We start from the raw sequence: 20,748 nt of genomic DNA, 5'->3' as shown, positions 1-20,748 counted from the left end.
CACCCAAAAAGGCAGCATAAGTCTAAATTCCTGGTTGCCAGCATAATACCTGAATAGCTGAGAGGGAGCTGACACTGGTAAGTGCCCTGGGAAGGCAGTTCCACTGGCAGATTCATCCCCATCTCTGAGATGGGGCTGTTAGTCATTTTAGCTTCCAGTTTGATTTGATTTTGAAATTACACACACAATATAGCCTCTTTATGCATAAAACAACCATTATCTGAGAAAAATGGTGGAGCATTCTTTTTGTTGTGGTTTAATGTGGGCAGGGAGATTTTCTGGGAGAGGGTTAACAAAATCTTACCCCTCCATTACAGCTCAAAGCAGTACAGTCTAGTATCATTCTGTTAATTGTCAACTTGGTCTTCACTGGTAACATGTAGCAGAATGAGGTGGTACAAGTAACATAGTAAATTGTGGCATTTCCAACTAGCAATGGGTTGTTCCATTTTGTAAATGTGCCTTCATGTAAAAGGTGTGCAAAAATAAAAACATTCACAGTGTCAAGTCTGCACCATTCTCGGCCTGGCATCTCGCACGTCCACCCCAAGGCCACAGCTGGTCTGACCATTATCTCCACCCGAGGCTGGGAATTGTTTTCTTTTACTTGCATGTAACTAGTGAATAGTGGGGTGCTGTGTGGTTTCCAGGCTGTATGGCCATGTTCTAGTAGCATTCTCTCCTGATGTTTCACCTGCATTTGTGGCTGGCATCTTCAGAGGATGCCAGCCACAGATGCAGGTGAAACGTCAGGAGAGAATGCTACTAGAACACGGCCATACAGCCCGGAAACCACACAGCACCCCAATGATTCCGGCCGTGAAGCCTTCGACAATATAGTGAATAGTGCTTGAATGTTCCCCCTTATCTTCCCGTAGGGGGGAATCACCTGTCTCACAACAATGCCTCTGTTCTCATCATCTCTTCTTATGCTGATGTTTTGAGAATCAAGGGAGGGGGGAATTATGGGTTGATGTTGCAACTTACAGGTATAAACTGGGGTTCAGAAAACAAAGTGGTAGCTTTGGTTTTCTGAATCTCGGGCTGACACAATTCCAATAAAGCTCTTGAAACCTTCTTGAGTCTTGTTTGTTGACTGGAGTAACAGACACCAATACACTGCAGGGTGAAAGGTTGCAGTCCAGCTGGGGTAGAATTTTTTTCCTCCTTGTAAGGAAACATTCAATGAAGGAAAACACATTAAAATGTGAAGTTCCATCTGAAATTTGAAGTGGTTCAGTCTATCTGTCCAACTCAGATCTCCACAAGCTCATTCCCACCTTATTCTGTGGCATGTGTAGACCAGGTCATCAATTGCACTAACTGGTTTCTCTTACCCTGGTACTAACACATTCTTAAGATACCCATACTAAATGTGGGGGTTAAAATTTTGATCTAGATCTCACTGGCTGCTTGGATGCAAAAGAAGAAGACTACAATTTTTATGAATTTTATCATACTGATTTTATCACTTTAATATGAAAATGGGTCATTCTCCACTAAACCACTGCCAAAGCATGACATTTTTACTATTCCCATTACCTCTGCAGTACACTTAAATTTGATTTATGAGAACATTTTATGGTATGTTTGTCCTTAGGAGGCTCTGAGCAATGAGATAAAGAGTATTAATGGGATTCGCTTCAGAAAAAGAGAATGTGCTGCATTTTGATTGGCTGCAGATGCAGCTTCAACAACAACAAAATCAAATTTCAGAGAGAAGAGGAAAAGAGGCCCAGACTATTTACTCTAATGTTCTCCTGAAACCTTTATGAATATAAAAAGGAAGGGAAGTGAAAGTAAACAAGTATTTCACTTACCTTCAGTAGTATTTGACATCACACCCAAATTTCATGGTGAATGTCAATAAAGGCAATTTTCTGTTTGATCCTCATTAAAAATATGAAATTGATAAGACCAAGTCAATACTTGGTCATTTGCTTTACATCCTACCTTTCCATTATTATCCTCTGAGGGGCTAATGAAATGCAACTGCACACAACACAAAATACACTGTACGAAATCCGAGCAAACAGAAGAATCACCAAAGAGAAAGTGATTTTCCATAGAAACTTGCAGAAATGGATTTGATCACCCTCTTGGCTATACAATTAAATGTTTATTTGTAGCAGCATCAGTGATAGAAAATGGAAGCCTGGTTTTCTAAGTTCGGGTCTTTTCAGTTACCATTTAGTAGTGTCCTGCAGCTGCAACAGCAATGGAAAATAGAGGGCTATGTTTCTTGATCTTTTCCTCCACTACTGTCAGATAGTGATTTTCTGCAAGCTGTATTTAAGGGAAAATATGGGGCTGTGTTTGGTTATTCCATCTGCTTTCATCGTTTGATACTGTATCAGTATTGTTTCAGTATTCTATTTCCCAGGAAGCTACTAATATATCACAAGCTGAAATGTATTAAGGAAAAATTTCAACCATCTTAGAAAGTCCTTCCTAAGGCAATTTTAAAAAAAAGAACCTTAGGAAAACTTAAAAGAGCTGGTGAAGTGTTTGGGGGTTCTCATCACTGTCAAGACAACCTGAAAACTACAACTGGCTCAGAACTCAGCAGCCAGACTATGTCAAGGGCTAGCCACCAGGAATATATGTTACTCATTGTGGAACAGCTACACTGGCTGCCAGCCAATTCAAAGTGCTGCTTATGAACTTAAAGCCCTCCAAGTCATTGGACCTGCATATTTGAAGGATCATCTTCTGGCATATATCTGGTGTGTGGGTTATGATCATCAGGTAGCACATTATCCCATCACTTTGGGTGGACCTTCTGGCACTGATCAAAGTCTGGGCCTTTTCCATCATGGCTCTGGTTCTGTGGAATAGGCTCCCTAGAGAGGTGAGGGACCCCTGCCTTGGAGGTCTTCATGAGGTACTGCATGGTTTGCTTGTTTACTGAGGCCTTGATGGCAGGCATTTTTGAAGGGGGAAAGGGGGATGCTTGAACTGCTATTTTATTTTTGGTTTTAGCTGGGATGTTTTTAACTATTATTGCAAGCTGTCCTGGACCAGAAGGAAAGACAGGATGTACATGTTTTAATAAATAAATAGAAGTTTTGATAAATGTAGAGTTGGACCCAGACTAAGGTTCTGAATGGCACAATAGTACTTTCTGATCTTCCTCATCCCAATGCAGCCCACAACTCCATGATGGATACAGCACCCTGAGGAATGTCATGAGGAGGGTCTGTAGCATGAAGGGGAAATTGGTTGAAATTGCAGGTTCAGTCTGCATTAGAGTTGGCAACTGAGTAGGGAAATACCTGGAGATTTTGTGGGTGGAGCCTAAGGAGGGCAGTGTTTGTGGAGGGGAGGGACTTCAATGGGGCATAATTTCATAAAATCTGCCTTCCAAAGTAGCCATTTTTCCAGGTGCTTGGAGAGCTGTTTTAATAGCAGGAGATCTCCAGCCGACCTGGAGGTTGGCAATTCTAGTCTGAGTCAACTCCTAAGTGAAATTTCCTGGAGAAGTTCCACTCCCTTCACATTTCAGCTACATTTTCAATATTTGCACAGTTTGGAAATACTGTCTCTGGTAAATCCTAAAGAAACCAGTTCATTAATCAGCATGATTTGTGAGTGCTGGATGAGAACCAGCAAGAAAACCAGAGTTAATTAATGAGCCAGAAGAGAATGGAACAAATGGGATTTGTTTCCAATTAGACATATAGTAGGATGTTGCTCATGGAGATGTATTGTTATTGGGAATCTCTTACAATATAAAAGGCAAAGATTACTAGTTATGTAGTGATTACTAGTGATGGCTCACTTTTTATGGCACTGTGCAGGTGCATGATGGGAGTGGGTAGGCTGTGCTGACATGAGTGCATTGGAAGATATAAAAAAGGCAAGGCCACCATAAAATTGCTCAATGCTCAAACAAAAGGGGTGGAGGGAGAGGAGATGGAACTTTGGGGATGGGGGATGGATGGGCATGGACTTCAGTGACCCCTTCTGAGCATGCAGTTCTGGGTTGCGCAGGTGAACTGGGTTGCACAGGTGAACTGGAACCCGTCGGGGTTGCGCAGGTTAACTGGAACCCATCTGGGTTGTGCAGGTGAACTGGAACAACAACAAAGGAACTGGGGGAGATTGGACACCAAGCTCCCCCAATCCTGCTTGTCACTGATGGCTACTATGTTCCTGGTGATGGTCTATGGCAGGGGTAGGGAACCTGCGGCTCTCCAGATGTTCAGGAACTACAATTCCCATCAGCCCCTACCAGCATGGCCAATTGGCCATGCTGACAGAGGCTGATGGGAATTGTAGTTCCTGAACATCTGGAGAGCCGCAGGTTCCCTACCCCTGGTCTATGGGTACTTGCCACTCTTCTACATTATAGTGGTCTACATCTGTTTCTTGATCACCAGCAGCCAGGTCTTGGGATGGTCAGTAGAGGGGGATGGAGCAGAAGGGGCTGGTTTAGGATGGGGAAATAAAAGGGATGCTGGGGGAATGAGAGAATGAGAGGGGTAAAAGGAAATGCATTGGAATGAAATTAATATGGGGGGGCAGCAAAGTGAGAATAATAAAAATGGTTGTTTCATAGGCTCCATTATTACAACAATTAAACCATAAGACAAACTCTCTGAGGCCCTTTCCGCACTGCGGAAAGGGCGCCCCTGCAACGGCAGGAATTCTGCCGGTGGAGGGGGGGCGTTCGCACGGGAGTGTGCGAGCGGCCCCCGCAGAGGCCGGCGTGGGAGAGGCGGCTCTGCATGGAGCCGCCTCTTCCCCGTCCCCCCCCACTCACCTCGTCGTCCTGCATCGCCCTGCTGGGCTCCTAAGACCCGCCCAGGCTGCCCTCCGACCTTCAGGGGTTGGAGGACAGCGAGGGAGGGTCTCAGCAGTCCAGTAGAGCGACGCAGGAGACGAGGTGAGTGCGGGGGGGACGGGGAAAACAGTGTGTTCCTGGTGGTGCCGTTAGTACTGCTCCGGCGGGAACACGCTGGTTTCCAAAAACCTCCCTCCAGGAGGGAGGTTTTTGGAGGCAGCCTGACGCCACTCTGGGGGAGGTGGAGGGGAGCCAGGTCGGTGCTGCTGCGTTTCAGCCGCCTGTGCGAACAGCTCCCTGGGGACGCCGTTTTTGCCGTCACCAGGGCGCCGTATTTGGCCCGTGCGGAAAGGGCCTGATATACAATAGGGCCTGATATACAACACATTTCTCCAGAAATCTTGATAAATACTTGATAAATAGACACATTTAGAATTATAATGATATCACACTCAACAGAGGATTTTCATCTATAGTAAAGGAAGAGATGAAAATGTGCTCCTCCATACCCTCCATGGGTTGCACAAAGCGCTTTATTTTTCATTTCCAATGTTCATCCCTATGAGAATGTTAATGCACGCACATGTTCTCATTCATTCACAGCTTCATATCCAGCAAGGGAATCCATAAGTGGAAACTGTTCCTATGTATGGGTCATTTATGATAGGCTTGGAATTGTAACTGCTTGGTGATGCAGAAATGGATCATCATAGAAAGGCCTAGCTTGATGTGGTCTATTTCTGTATTTATCCAAATTGTTCTTTCTGCCCAGTTCAGTTAAGAAACAAACATGACCATTGTCACTGTTCCCCTCCTACTTCTTTAAAAACCTTTCCCAAAAAGGGAAGTTTCACGACAAGACTATAATTAGTCAAAACTTTCTTATCTAAAAATTCCTTCTGCGGTAAAGGCTTAATAATTGCTTCTTTCAGAGGCTTTGGAAAAATCCCTTCCATCAAAGAGGCTGTCACAGTCCTCTGAGCAAAGAATCCTCCCATATCCCAAAAAAACAGGCTATTGTGTACCATACAAACCAAAAAGGACATGGATCTAGATTACAAGTAATGGCCTTCACAGAACATTGTTAACATCAGTTAGCAAAAACAGACTAAACTGACCCAAGCAACAGTGACTAGATGGTGCTACAGATACCTCTGCTGCTTGTGTTCCAATTAACTCAGCAACTAAATCGGAACAGATCATGAATGATTTTATCAGCAAAGAAACATACAAAAACATCACAGCTAAATGCCAAATCACTAACATTTGGAGACTTAGTCCTGGGAGTTGTCAACTGCCTAATTAATCTAAATAATTGTGCTGGATGCAGTTCAGCTGATACAATGGTAGCACATCATTAAGATGTCTTCATTTGCTATAACTGCCACCTATAGGATTTCCAGTGGGCTCTATTGCATGTTCAGTCAAATTCAGTCTGAGTTTTCCACCACTGTTGCTTTTGATGTCTTAGCAGCCCTTTTTCATAGGCTCATTCCACACACGCAGAATAATGCACTTTCAAGCTGCTTTCAGGGCTCTTTGAAGCTGTGCAGAATGGCAAAAACAGTTGTGAAAGCAGCTTGAAAGTGCATTATTTTGCGTGTGCGGAATGAGCCATACATCCAGAACACCTTTGACCCAGAGAGTTGGAGTGAACTAGAGGGTTGAAGGCAGTAGAGGAACTCCCCCCTCCCCTCCCTTGCATGCCACTTCTCCCTCCCCTTCCCTAGTATGTCACCCCTCTCCCTTCCTCCCCTCCCCCTCCTCCTCCCTCTGCTAAGGTGGGTGAGTCATGTCCAGATGCTGGTTCTCCTCTCTCCCCTCCCTTGCATGCCACCCCTCCCTTCCTCTCCTTTCCTCCCCTTCCTTTCCCTTGCATGCCACCCCTCCCTCTACTAGGGTGGGTGGGCCATGTCCAGATGTCAGGCCCACTCCTCTTCCCTCCCCTCCCTTGCATGCCACCCCTGGAGATCCAATCCAACTCTATGATTATTTAATTGTTTCTATCATTCATCTTTTACACAATTTAAAAAATGAGTTTATACTACTCTGTACTCTGGCACAGCCTGGCATTCTAAATTCCCACCAGACTTTTCACAGAGTCACTAGCTGGACTCCCCTCCCTGCCCACAGTGCTTCTTAGAGTTTCATAGGATCCATTAGCTCTAGGGGCAGACTAATGTAATATTTCCATTGCTCATGTAGTGGTGCCATCATCACCCAGGCTTTTAGGAGATAATGATTTAATGATGAAATTGCAAAATCTTATCAGCAGAAACATGTTCTGTACAGAAGATTAGATCTAGTATGACATTTCTTGTTGTGTTTGCCCCACTGCTATCTGGTGTAGCTTTGTGGCAGCTATGGTTGCCATGATGGCTTGAACCAATTCTGACTTAGTAGCCTCTGCATGAAATCTGAAATTCCCCACAAGCAGCAATCTGGAAGTCTCTGGCATCAAGGTAGAGACTACTTCACCGACTCAGATATGGTGTTCAGTGGCAAGCTAAGTGGAGACAGTGATCAAAAAGAATGCCCTTCTATCTCTAGTGCCCAGCTTGAGGAACAAGCAATCAATGCCAGCAATACACTGCCCTGGGAGTCTATGGAAGGAGAATGATTCTTTGAGGACAGATTGAAAAGTCTCATTAAGGAGCAACCAACCCTCCCTTTCAAAATTGATAAAGGATCACATACCCAGCTGGGACTACCTGAGACAGAATAACATTGTCAGAGTCATCCAACCAAGTCTTGGTCAATCATGTCTGATCATATTTTTCTTTCAAGAGAAAGTAGTATAAAATAAAAAAAACTTTTATTTTGCACAACATCAATGGAGGGCAGGAGGCCTCCCACCCAAGATGGAATGGAGATTAGGACAGCAAACATAGCCATATTTCACTGAGCTTCTAACAAATTTGCCACGCTGCTCACCACTATATGTCCCTAACCCATGTAGTGCATTAGTGCTCTGCATGGACAGTCCCAGCGGATCATACAAGAAGTGTTCACTCTCAGCCCTATTCTCAAAAGTCACTCTTTCCAAAAGCAGTGTATCCTCTACATCAAACCCAGGGTAAATCTAAAGGGCAATTTTTAATAGCCATTCTAACATGCATTACTTCTTCCTGGATTGTATATTATGAACACACAAGCAGGGGAACCAACAAGGAACTTGCAGGAGAGGGGACAACCACACCCTACACTGGTTCATGCTTCATTTCCCTCTCACGCAAACATATCCACTGCCTTATGCTTTCCACCACCACCTTCCCGCCCTACCTCCTGCAATCTCCTGCAGCCTCCCTCCCTCCCTCCCTCCCAACAATTCTGTTGGCACCTTCTTTCATAAAAGAAGAAGATGGTATTTAAGAGAGGGGAAACAGAAATATCAATTTGGGAAAGACCAAATGTGGACACACATTGGACTGATCGTTGTATGTTCCACTGTGCCGAATATAACAGCCTCACTTCACCTTAACTCTCCACTTGGTCTCTCCATCAAACTCCTTATTCCACATATTGGTAGGAAAGTTTCTACAGGCTGCGGGCAGAACACTGGCTGTTGTTTTATAATCGTAGCAAAAAGCAATACTTTGTAGGCCCTCTGATTTCATTCTGTTTCAGAAACAGAAACTCTATGTCACTTCAAACAGCTCTCAGCATTCTGCCCGAGGGCGGAAAACTGCAATAGAGAATTGAAGTCAATTTTTGTCATGTGGATGTTGTTTCTACAGCCAGTGTATGAAAGCTGCATTTCTAGGTCAAATGTGGCCACCCTTTCTTATTGCTGTGTGCTATGCATTACCCCCACCCCCTGCCCCAAACAAGCATAAGGGAAGCTCTATGTCTAGGGATAAATGCTGATATTAAACATCATTCTTTAGTCGTATATTCTCCAAACAAAGGCCAGAAAATTCAGGGCTGATACATGCCTGAGCATCCTCCAGTTTCTCAGTACTTAATGATTCTCAGCAGAATGTGTGAATGAGCGCCATTTGAAAGCACTGTGTTTTGGGAGGGATTTTTCTACAGGTCAAATTAGCTAATAAGTGAGATTTTCCACAACTCTTTTAAGAATAACAGTTCAATACTATGCAGAGTTACTCCAGTCTAAACCCATTGAAATGATTGTGCTTAGACTGGAGTAACTCTCCCTAGGACTGCACTGTAAAAGTATTAGATGATACTAGACCATTAAAAAAAGAATATAACTTTTCCCCTTCTGTCAACCTAATTTCTAGTTCCTTTTAAAAAAACCCTGAAAAATCCTGATTATGGCCTCCCCTTATATTGTATAGTTCACTGATTCCCAACACAATAACCATGGGCACTGAGGTACATTTCCAGACAACCCTTCCTTCTTCCTTAAAGCAAAGAACCAGTTTTGGCATTCATCTACTTGTTCATGAAGTGCATCAAGATGGTCCATGGCAACCATTTGGAGACATTTTGTATTTTCAAAATGCCAAAAGTGCACATAAACTGAAAAAGGCTTTTTTTTTGCGTGGGGGAGGGGGCTACTGGTCTAGTTGGTGGCTTTTCATATATGCAAACCATGACTTACTGATGCAGTCATTTAGGGATTAACATGTATTTACTAAATTTTCATACTGACGGTTAACCAGGCTGGTGTACACCAGTCAAGGCCGTAATGGGAACAAATGCACGGAACATACATATCTTAGCCCATATAAACCTAGGTCCAGATTCAGATCAACATAAAAACAAGGGGGGGGGACTCTAACAAATGTGGGGGGTTTTACAGAGGAAAAAAGACCAAATTATTTAACGCAATACAGTAAAGATTAAAATGAAAATTACAGAATGGAAAAAGCCATGTGGTAAATGACACGCAAAATCCTTTCCCTAGAAATCCTACCTAAAGGGAAAATAAACCTATAAAGCAAATAAGACATATGAGCCTGTCCAGAAGAGAAAGTGTGTCTGTTGGGGGGCGGGGGGAGTTGTCTGCAGCCCGGAAGATACAGTATCATGAGCTGGTGTTGACTGGGCAGAAAAAAAACACAGTGCGAGGTCGGTAGAGCAGCAACTTGAGATTAGAGATGAGGGATTAACCATGTAGCTGAGTTAACAGGATAAGTCCAAAATGGGCTACAAAAAGTAGGGCTGAGGGGTAAATTTTTATGCTGTTTTGCCTTGGTTGAGGAGCAGAAGGGATGTTGACATTAGAATGCAGGGCTAATAAAAATGCTATCTTTTGAGTATGTGCATGCGTGAAAAGAAATCCATTGCCTATATAGTGGAGGGAAAGATCCCTCCCCCCTTTTGCATTTAAAGTGATAGAAATATTCTCTTGAGGAGACTTGGAAGTCAGATATGTATGAATCTATGCCTGCAATCTTCAAACAACAAGGATCTTCCTGTCCAGTCACTCACATAGGAAAGAAAGTGGTGGGATCAGCCCATTTGTTACTGTTTTGGAAGTGTAAGTCATTAAAAATATAGACCCCTGTATAAACATCAGTCATTACTCACCCATGAGGTGATGTCACATCATGATGTTTGCTAGGCAGACTATGTTTATGGGGTGGTTTGCCTTCCCTAGTTGTCTACACTTAACCTCCAGCAAGTTTGGTACTCATTTTACCAACCTCAGAAGGATGGAAGTCTGAGTCAGTCTTGAGCTAGCTATCTGAAACCAGCTTCTGTTGGGATCAAATTCAGGTCATGAGCATAGCTTTTGACAGCAGTATTGCAACTTACCTGTATATACTTGTGTATAAGTCGACCCGCATATAAGTTGAGGCACCTAATTTTACCACAAAAAACTGGGAAAACTTATTGACTCGCGTATAAGTCGAGGGTGGGAAATGCAGCAGCTACTGGTAAATTTCAAAAATAAAAATAGATACCAATAAAATTACATTAATTGAGCCAATAGTAGGTTAAATGTTTTTGAATATTTATTTCAAAGAAAAATAGTAAACTAGCTCTGTAAGTGGAAAAGAGGGTCAACAAGAACAATATGGTCTCAACAATAACTGTTTGTGTTAGCTGTACCAACATCTCAGAGTATCTTTAGGAGACCCTCCTGATGATACCAGCCGAATTTGGTGAAGTTTGGTTCAAGAGGTCCAAAGTTATGGACCCCCAAAATGTAGCCCCATTGACTATTAGTTCCCATTGGAAACAATGGGGGATGGGGCACCTCCTTTGGGGGTCCATAACTTTGGACCCCCTGAACCAAACTTTACCAAACTTGGCTGGTATTATCAGGATTGTCACCTGATGATACCCTGAAAATTTAGTGCTACTAGTTTAAAAACTGCGTCCCCTGGTGGCCAACAAAGTAAAAACCCTAAAATATTTTTTTAAAATACACCTCATTCGTGTATAAGTCGAGGGGAGCTTTTTCAGCACAAAACATGTGCTGAAAAACTCGACATACATGAGTATATACGGTAACTTTGAAGTCCTTGGGAAATTATGTATGTAATGTGAATGTTCCATCTTGACCCGGATGGCTCATGCTAGCCTAATCTTGTCAGCTCTCAGAAGCAAAGAGGGTTGGCCCTGGTTAGAACTTGGATGGGAGACCTCCAGGAAATTGAAAGTCTATACCTAGAGGCAGGCACTGGCAAACCACTTCTGAACACCTTTGGCACTGAAAACACTTAGGGGTTGCCTGACTTAGTTGTGACTTGATGTCACTTCTACCACCACCATGAATGATGCATCTACATGATACTATGTACCTACTGCCACTTATGCAACTCTTCCAATGGAGGATAGCTTCTTAGGCTGGATGTGTTTTTTCTAGCCTAAAATAGATTACATGCTAAGATCTTGAATGTACCATATCCAGTGGTGGCGAACCTTTGGCACTCCAGATGTTATGGACTACTAATTGGCCATGCTGGCAGGGGCTGATGGGAATTGTAGTCCATAACATCTGGAGTGCCAAAGGTTCACTACCACGGATATAGACTAACTGTCACAAGGCAGTTCACTCAGATCTTTGTGGCTTGTAGGCTAGCCCTGAGACTTGTGAAGAGAAATGAAACTTGTGTAGAAAAATTAAATTATCTATGATGTAAACTTAAAGATAAAATAGTTCCAAGTGAGTCTGACACACACGACTAAGTAACCTTTTTAAAGGTAACAGCTGTGTGCTTGACACATTTATCATTCTCCTCTGGGGTACCATTTAGGAAAAATGATGTGTCATCTCTTCCTCTGTATCTGAGGCTACATGTTGTTATTACTCAAGAGAACTGAGATCTCACATTGTTATGAGGTTTTTAAAAAGTCACAACACAGAAGTCTTAAAACACACCGGGTTATGTGCAATTTAATCTCTGAGATACTCCACAGCGCAGAATCATGTGTGTCTCTACTGAAATCTCCACTCACCCTAGCACTGAAACTTAAAATGGTACTTCCCCGCCATTCCAACATCTCAAAGATTCTTCAACTTTCAAGATAGTTACAGATTGCATTATCCTTACCAAAATCTCAAGTCCTACCTCGTTGACATGCTCAAAACATATGGAAGGATCATGTGGAGAGGAGAGTAGAATTCAGCCTGCTGTTCCTGCCCTGATCCTCTTTGTATTCTGCCAAATATTTGAATATGCATACAGAATGCACAGTTGGAGACTCTGCAAAGGATGAGCAGATATTCACTGTTCCTTTTTATAGTCATTTACATTTTCTCAGAGGTTTTAGTTCTCTGCTTTTTTGTTGTTGACTTTTTCAGATTTCAGATTTGATATTGTGTCATTAATATGTACAATTCATGCATTACTTATATGCACTAAGCATGTAGATATAAATGATTTGTATAAATATGCATATGTGTGCATGATTCACTGATGCATAAATTATAAGGATTGTTACATTTTACAGTTAGAAATCCGTGAACAGAGCAAATGGCATGAAAATTGTGGGTACATTTCACATTAGGGAGAAGTGAAATGAAAATGGAGAATTTTTATGAGGCTGCGAGGATGGAAATGATCCATAGATCCTTCCTATTTCTGAGTTTCCAACTATACAGAAGATTTTGTATAGATGTACACATATACCTCTTCAGCCATTCTGCAAAACACAAGGTAGGTTCTGTTGGGAGCAAACATAATTGCACTCCCCAAAAGACCTTCTGCCTTAGCTTTCAGAGGCCTAGATAAAATAAAATAAGATCTCAAAATGAGGGCTTCTCAAACTAGCAGGCATTTCCTCTGTTCATTCCCACATGAGAATAGCCCACCTGCTGGAATGCCCCCAAGAGAACATTAATTTTGACTTTTTAGCCTCATGAGCTCCCTCATATCTGACACTGATTGACATGGATTTGATGGTTAATAGCTTATGGCTATAGTATTCTCCCCTTTATCCAGCCTAACCTGGCAACTCCATCCTGAATCTAGGGAAATATCATCAAACTGCTACATGGCCTTTGGTAGAACAGCTTGAACTGTTTCCCAGTCTGTAGCTGGTTTTGTATCTGAGTCTGCTTCTTTGACCTTACATTTGGCTTTCTTCCTGAACCTTTGCCCTTTTGCTGAATCACTGAAATCTCTCATCTTGGATGTCTTACAGTGCAATCCTAAGAAAAGTTGTTCCAATCTAAGCCCATTGATTTCAGGGAGCTTAGATTGAAGTAACTCTGTTTAGGATTGTTTTGGAATTTCCTTTTGTCCCAGATCAGTTGCCTTTCTCTGCTGTCTCAGATCATAGCCCCATGGACACTTCTTTTCAGGATAAAGCAACATCTGTGGGTTTTTTTGTTCTGTATTTCCCCCTCATATTTCCTGTTCATACCAAACAGGCAACTACCAAGAATATTATTGCTAGGATTACATTACAGGATTGCATCACTGCTTCATAATTTAGCTCTCCTGTGCATTTCATCTTATAGGTAATTTGGAGAACAAAGATTGTTTCTTTTGAGATGCTCACTTTCTATGTCATTTTTTCCTACTTAATTGGAGCACTGTGCCAAATTGGGATCCAAGTATAATCCAAACTTGTTCTATATTTGCAAAACAAACTGCAGTTCTTTGCAGATTTATTCTAGTTTAAGTCCATTGGTGTATATTTCATAATTACTGGCAGAAGATTAACCCTCTGTGTAAAGTCTGCCATTTGACAAAATAGATAAAGACATACAGCACACAACTGAAATGTGACCAAGATAATTGATGTGATGAAGCGCAGTTCTAAACAGAGCTAGGATTGTAAAGTTAGTTTTTGACCTTCATACATATGCAGACCTCTGCTTTGTTCCCCCAAATATCTTTGGATGTTTTCCAAGCTCAGTTATCATGGTAATAAAATCATAAGACAAACCAACAGATATTTGACACAGTAAAAGACAAATTTGCCCAGCCACCTTGAAAAGAATTAGGCAAATTTAAATGTGCTTGTAATTTTAATGAGATGCTGTATAATTAATTCTGCAAACATTTTTCTTTTTGTCTGTTGTTGGTCATTGGTAATGGGTCACAGACACACCAGGTTCCAGGGAACTGTTCTACATTATTCACATATTCCCAAACTCAGGCCCAGTGTTGAACACAAATACAAGGATACTTGTATTGGCTCACACGTTACAAAAAACACAGACTGGATACCTGTCACCCAAAATGCTGAGGTCTGCCCCTTTTAGAGTGCGGGAATTAGCAATTTATGAGACCTTTTCCACCAGAGTTCATAGAAGTGGTTTCCACAAGAAATCTGTGGTAAAAGTTCAACAAGTTTTCTTAAGAAAAGTAAAAATAATAAACTTACAAGCACATGAATGAGAACACAGGATAGATAATAGAATTGAAGGCATAGGTCTGGGATAGAGAGGGATTTGGTGAGAATAAAGGCTATAATTACCTGGTCTAGAAGAGGATTGGTCTGAGTAGAATTCAATGTCCTGTACTAAGCTTTGATAGAAGAATGGAGAAGAAGGCAACACATTGTGAACAGTATTAGCCAGACAGACAGTTGTCCAGGGAAATGTTGAACATGTGCTGGGTGAACAGGCTAGTTTTAGGGGAAAATGAACCCTCAAATTATGCTAAGTGACCCTAACCTTCTTAGGACAAAGGCAGCTCTTGTCTTCTGGAGGAGAGACAAGACAAGAATACTTAAATGAAACAGTGAATACTTAAACTTGATGGTCGGCACTTAGCCTTGATATTCCAAACCAAGGAGTTGTCCAAGATGATTAGATTTTTAGGATGAAGTTGATCCAATAACATCTTCAGGATAGTACCAATGTAAAGGAAGGTGGTCTCTGGAGGGGTTCATCAGAAAACTAGAAGATGAGATTAAAGTTTATAAGAATAGCTGACAGGAACTCTTGATGAAATCATTTTAGCATACCTTTTGTTTCACAGAGGTGGGTGGGCTGAGGCTGGAATGAGAATTTTCTTTCCCGGCTGAAGGCAGTTTCTTCCTAATCACTTCAGGAGAGGGTGAGGCAAGTTGTTTTCCATTTATGTTGGCAGAAGGCTTGTCTTTATGGGTGACACTTAGGGTTGGTTACTCGGTTCGTCCGAACATGTGTTTCAGACCAAACCACAGGGGGTCGGATGCTTCTCGGATACTGCTTGTCCGAGTCAAAGCCATCCGACCCCACCCCCATCCGACCCCATGGGGTTCGGATAGGCTGCTCAGCCGAGCGCAGCTCATCTGAGCCAAAAACCTCCCAGCACCCAGCAAGGACGGCAATCGCAGCTTGGTGGCGGTGGCGGCGGGGGGGGCGGTAAAAAACCACCCACCGGGCAGCAGCGCTCCCACTCCCCCACCCCAAAAGAACAAGTACTAAAAAACCGGGGGGGGGGAGCCAGGAACAAAAAAAGCCCTCCCACTGAAAAAAACCCTTTCCTCGGTTCGGAGTCTCCCTCCGTTCAGAGCGCCGAAAAACCCAAACAATCAAAGTGCCCACCCTCCGCCCCAGCCGTGCTTCCCAAAGTGCCCACCCTCCACCCCAGCCGTGCTTTCCCACCCCCCAAAAAACAAGCCCCCCCAATACATGCCCCACTCACCCACAGTAGCTCTCATCGGCGCCTTGCTTCTGCTGCTGCTGGACTGAGTGTCTGGCTGCCGGCTTCTGCTCCTGTGGCTGAAAAAGTGCTGCAAAAATAGTAACAAAACACAGAATCCCCATCAAAAAAGGTTAAAAAGTTGGCAAAACAACATTTGCGCTACACTTTTCAACAATAATAACTTTACTAACAATAACTTCAACTAATGACTTCCCCCTCCTTGGGAGTTTCTCTTTCCCCACTTTGTCCAAAGAATCTCCCTGAAGTTCAATGGATCCTCATAAATTCATATGATTTTTTCACTGGAATGAAATGAAACCACCATGAAACTACAGAACAACTCTTAGTCTACAGGGAGCACCAAAACAATCATGCATCCCAAGCTCTGTGGCCCCGCAGTGGCACAAAAACCTGTTAAAAAAGCATGGATCCTCAAGGATCCTGATGATTTTTTCACTTGGTCACCCCAAAATCACCACCACATCATTGCACAAGTCCTTAGACACATGTCTGCACAAAACAATCACACATATCACACTTTGTGGCCTACAGTGGCACAAAAATATGTTTAAAAAGCAAGGATCCTCAAGGATCCTTTGGCCCCCCTCAACCAAACTGCACCAAACCTAGGCGGTATGATCATGAAAGTCTCCAGATGATGCCCTGAAATTTTGGTGTCACTAGCTTTAAAAAAATTGGTTTGTGTTTTTCATCCCCCTCCTCGACATGAAGCCTGCAGGCTTTGGCCCCCAAACTGCACCAAACATGGGGGGTATCATAATGACAGTCTTCAGATGATACCCTGAATTTTTGGTGTGGATAGGTCTAAAAATGCCGCCCCCCCTGCAGGGACCCCAGAAATTCCCCATTGAGGACAATGGAGTAAAGTCACGAAGAACAAAGAATCTTGAACACATTTCTGGGGGTGCCTGCAGGGGGTGCATTTTTGGACCTATCTGCACCAAAATTTCAGGATATCATATGAAGACTGTCATGATGATACCCCCCAAGTTTTGTGCAGTTTGGTTGAGGGGGGCCAAAGTTATGGACCCTCCAAAGGGTAACTCCCATCTCCCTAGCTCCCATTGAAAACAATGGGGGATAGGGGCACCCCCTTTGGGGGTCCATAACTTTGGACCCCTTCAACCAAACTGCACCAAACTTGGGGGGTATCATTAGGACAGTCTGGTTATGATACCCTGAAATTTTGGTGCACATAGGTCCAACAATGCACCCCCTGCAGGCCGAAATGCAAAAAACAGCAAAAAATAAAAACGCACCTGAATTTCTCGGATGTTACCCCAAGTTCGGATGTAACCGAGCCTGGTAGGGTCAGAACTTGGGGGATCTGAGCCCCTTAATCCGAACTGGGCCCGATCCCGAACCGGGCCCATTTTTTTTTGCTATTTACCATCCCTAGTGACACTGAGCCAATGCAGAGGATAGCATCCATCTTGGCATTGCACCCCAGACTGCCCCTAAGTTTGGCAAGATAGGTAGAGATGCTGCTGTCTGATAACATACCCACCCTGTGCCTGTATAATAGTTAAATGAGAGTTATGAGTTCTCCTCAGTTCCCTTGCCTGCAGTGCCTGATGCAGACTGCACGCCAAACAATCACATCAAATACCATTTTTAATGGTCTTTGATGAATGCCCAGATGCACAATCACATTAGTAAAATCAGAGAATCTGAATTCATTGATCTGTACAAGCAAACTAATCCTGCATTTCTTCAGTGTTTTATCAATGGACATAAGTGTACTGGTGATTTTAAGGATAAGGAAAGTCATGAATCAACTGAATGAAAAAAGCTGTTGCTAGGCATGCATGCACAGAAATGCTCACCTTGCATGTAATTGGCAAGATATGTTTGCTAGAAAAGCATATTTAACCTAGTATTCTCAATGTCAAGTAATGCTCAGTCAGGATTGTATCTGCTTGCCCTACTACTAATCTCAACATATATACACAAATGGATGTACAACCTATATATTCATTCCACATTGCATTCATTTGAAAAAAAAATGTTCCTCTGACCTTGTCCCAGATATGGTTTTTACTTTTGCTACATCTAGGTTGGTTATGAACAGCTTAAGTGCATCCAGATGCACAAACACAGACCCTTGAGCAAACAGAACCTTGGATATGTGGAAATCAAGGGTAGAATGAGCAGGCACGATTCCAATCATCCAGTGTCCCTGCATACATTCACTGGTATACTCAAAGATCATCTCCGTACAGACTGGCAAACATAATCTCCCTTCCTGAGGCTCCTAGGATACTAACCTGCTTTGTATCTGAATGCCCTCTTCCTGTCATCTAACTGTCAGATGTAGAGTTCTAATTAAAAGGAGTTTGGAAGCCTTTTTTTTTTAAAGATTCTATTGTTTGGTTCTTGTTGATTGTTACTAACCTCCTTTGGCATTGAGTGCAATTTAAATAGGCATTCAGATTCTGCTTGGTTTCCTCAGATGGACATTCAAGATCAGTGTGAGAGAAATAACACTCCAAGTCCAGATACAGAGCTTAAATTTTGTAAGGAATAAAAAAAGTTGGGGGTAGGGGGGGTTGACACACCAATAATAAAATTGGAGTCACCTGAAACAGAGGAAGATGGCTGAAAAAAATGCACAGCCACCAAAAAAAGGAGTGTTTTGGCTCATCCCTCCCATTCTAACACACGCAACCATCTGATGACACATCACACAAAACCAAGCTTCTTCTGTTGTTTCTTGAGTGCTACCCTTCCAAGGAACTTGCCCTAGGTACTGTCCCTTCTACAATGCTGAATGGCAATTATTAGGTTGAATATCAATGGCTTTAGACAGATGAGCAGCAAGACTGACGCCAGAGACCAGTGCTAAAGTGATTGAAGCAAACCCCCTTCCCCCTGGAGTAATATGAAGCTCCTGGCAGTGCAATTATACATAAGGTAGTGCAGCAAGAGGTTTGTTAACCCTGTAATGAGACCTGGGTAAATGAAAGGACTCTGAGAGGGAATTCAGCAAATTGCCCATTTGTAAGTGGGTCTGAAAAAGGCAAAGTTGAGCCAGATCCAGGTGAGTTATGAATTGGAACAGCGATTAGAAGTTTCAAATGTTGGAAACAAGAAAGGAATCAATTACCAACAAAGGAATTCTTCAGTGCGGTTTGTATATTTTGGTGGAGACAGATAGAGTTTGATTTCTTTTATGTTCCAATGTTTTTTCTCTTTCCCTCTCTAAATTGCACAGTCTTTCTCTCTCTTGTCAACTGTTATGTTGTTTCCCCCCTACTTCACATTCTTTTTCCCCTGGGTTTTTCAAAATATCTTGAAAGGAATTCTTTTTTAGGGATGGAGAGTTCTACATACCCCACCCAAATATCTTTACCTTGAATGCGCTTGTTATTTTGTCTGCTTCATCAGAAAAGGCAATGTATAGCATAAGACCAAAAACCATTATATGCTTTTTACAGTCTCCGCATAATATATCTGAAGGTTAAGTTGGATAACTATCATGAACACATTGGGCCTTTCCCCACTCCCTTCCATCCCCCCTATGCCGCGCGCAGCATCCCAGGTGCGCGCCCAGGCGTCCCCACGACCCCGCGCTCCGTGCGGGGTCGTCAAAAGGTGCCGTTCGGAAGAGCGCCTGGGATGCTGCGCGCTAAGGGGGCGCGACAGCGGCAGCATCGGGGCGGCTGCACTGTGGCCGCCCCTGCCGTGGGGAGGGAGGAGGAACCCCGCGCTACTCTCCTCAAGTAGCGCGGGGCTTACGGTAAGTGGGGAAAGGCCCATTGACTACAATATTAAGACAGTAGTACAGAATGTTCTATGTTGTTAATTGGCTTAAGTTCTGGTTGTTTGTGATGTTTTAATGGTTTGTTGATCTTGTTTATTGCTTTAAAACACTCCCCCTCCCCCATAGATTATTGTTGCATGGAAGCCACCGCTGAATCGTGTAACTGAGGATTATGTGGGATAAATCTATCTTTATTATTTTTATTTTATTTTATTTATTTTTGCACTTATATCCTTCCAACCTCCCGGAGGGTTAGAGGTGGCTTACAATCATCATTAGTGGTCCCCCCAACATTTTTTTCACTCACATACTCCTTGGCAACCCATTTCCCTAAAAATGTACTGCTATATTAGCAAAATGTTTGTAATTAATACAGTTATTTTAAATGTATGTGTTGTAACTGCTAATAAATGGGATTAAAAGCAAATGGAATAATAAGATGAACAAACAGTGCATATATATTTACACGCAAAAGATAAAATGAGCTCAAGTTATTGCTTAGTTAACATAAAAACTACATTGCATATGCATTATTTTTTACAGTTAATTTATTAACACTTGAAATCTTCAATATGCTTTGATAGTTAAAAAAACACACAATAAATGTCCAATGCCATTCTGAAATTTGTTTTGAGGCTCTTAGTTTTTTTAAAAATCACGTTCAACTGATGCAAGATGCAATATTAAATCTGGAACTACATTGAAGAACATTGCAAAAAATCCATCACATTTTTTTTTTACATTTAATTCATTAATTGTGCCCAGATGTGCAGAGATTCCAATCTGGTAAATAAACACAGGACACGTCTTAGAATTAAAATGGGCAGCAGCCCTTTAGAGAGGCAGAAGCTGGGCAAGCAAGAGGAGCACATCCAAGCAGCCGGTCAGCACTCCTGGCTGAACCCCGGCACCAACCCCAATCCATATTGGGGAGGACAGAAAAGGTACTGGGCCACCTGGGCACCCGCCTGCTGTGGCCCCCTTCCTTCTGGGGTGTTGGGCTTGATTGCAGAGGCCTCCGCGGCATGCAGCATGAGCCTGCCCCACCCCAAGCCTCTAATGGAGGCCCCCAACCTCAGGGAGGTCCGGCGCGCAAGCTCGGCCTTCCCATAAGGATGTGCTCCTCTGCCCAAACCGCCAAGGCTGCGACAGTATGAGCAGAAAAAAACCCC

This window comes from Sphaerodactylus townsendi, linkage group LG07 (assembly GCF_021028975.2).
Source record: "Sphaerodactylus townsendi isolate TG3544 linkage group LG07, MPM_Stown_v2.3, whole genome shotgun sequence".
Lineage (NCBI taxonomy): Eukaryota > Metazoa > Chordata > Lepidosauria > Squamata > Sphaerodactylidae > Sphaerodactylus > Sphaerodactylus townsendi.
Note: the sequence above shows the minus strand (reverse complement) of the source record.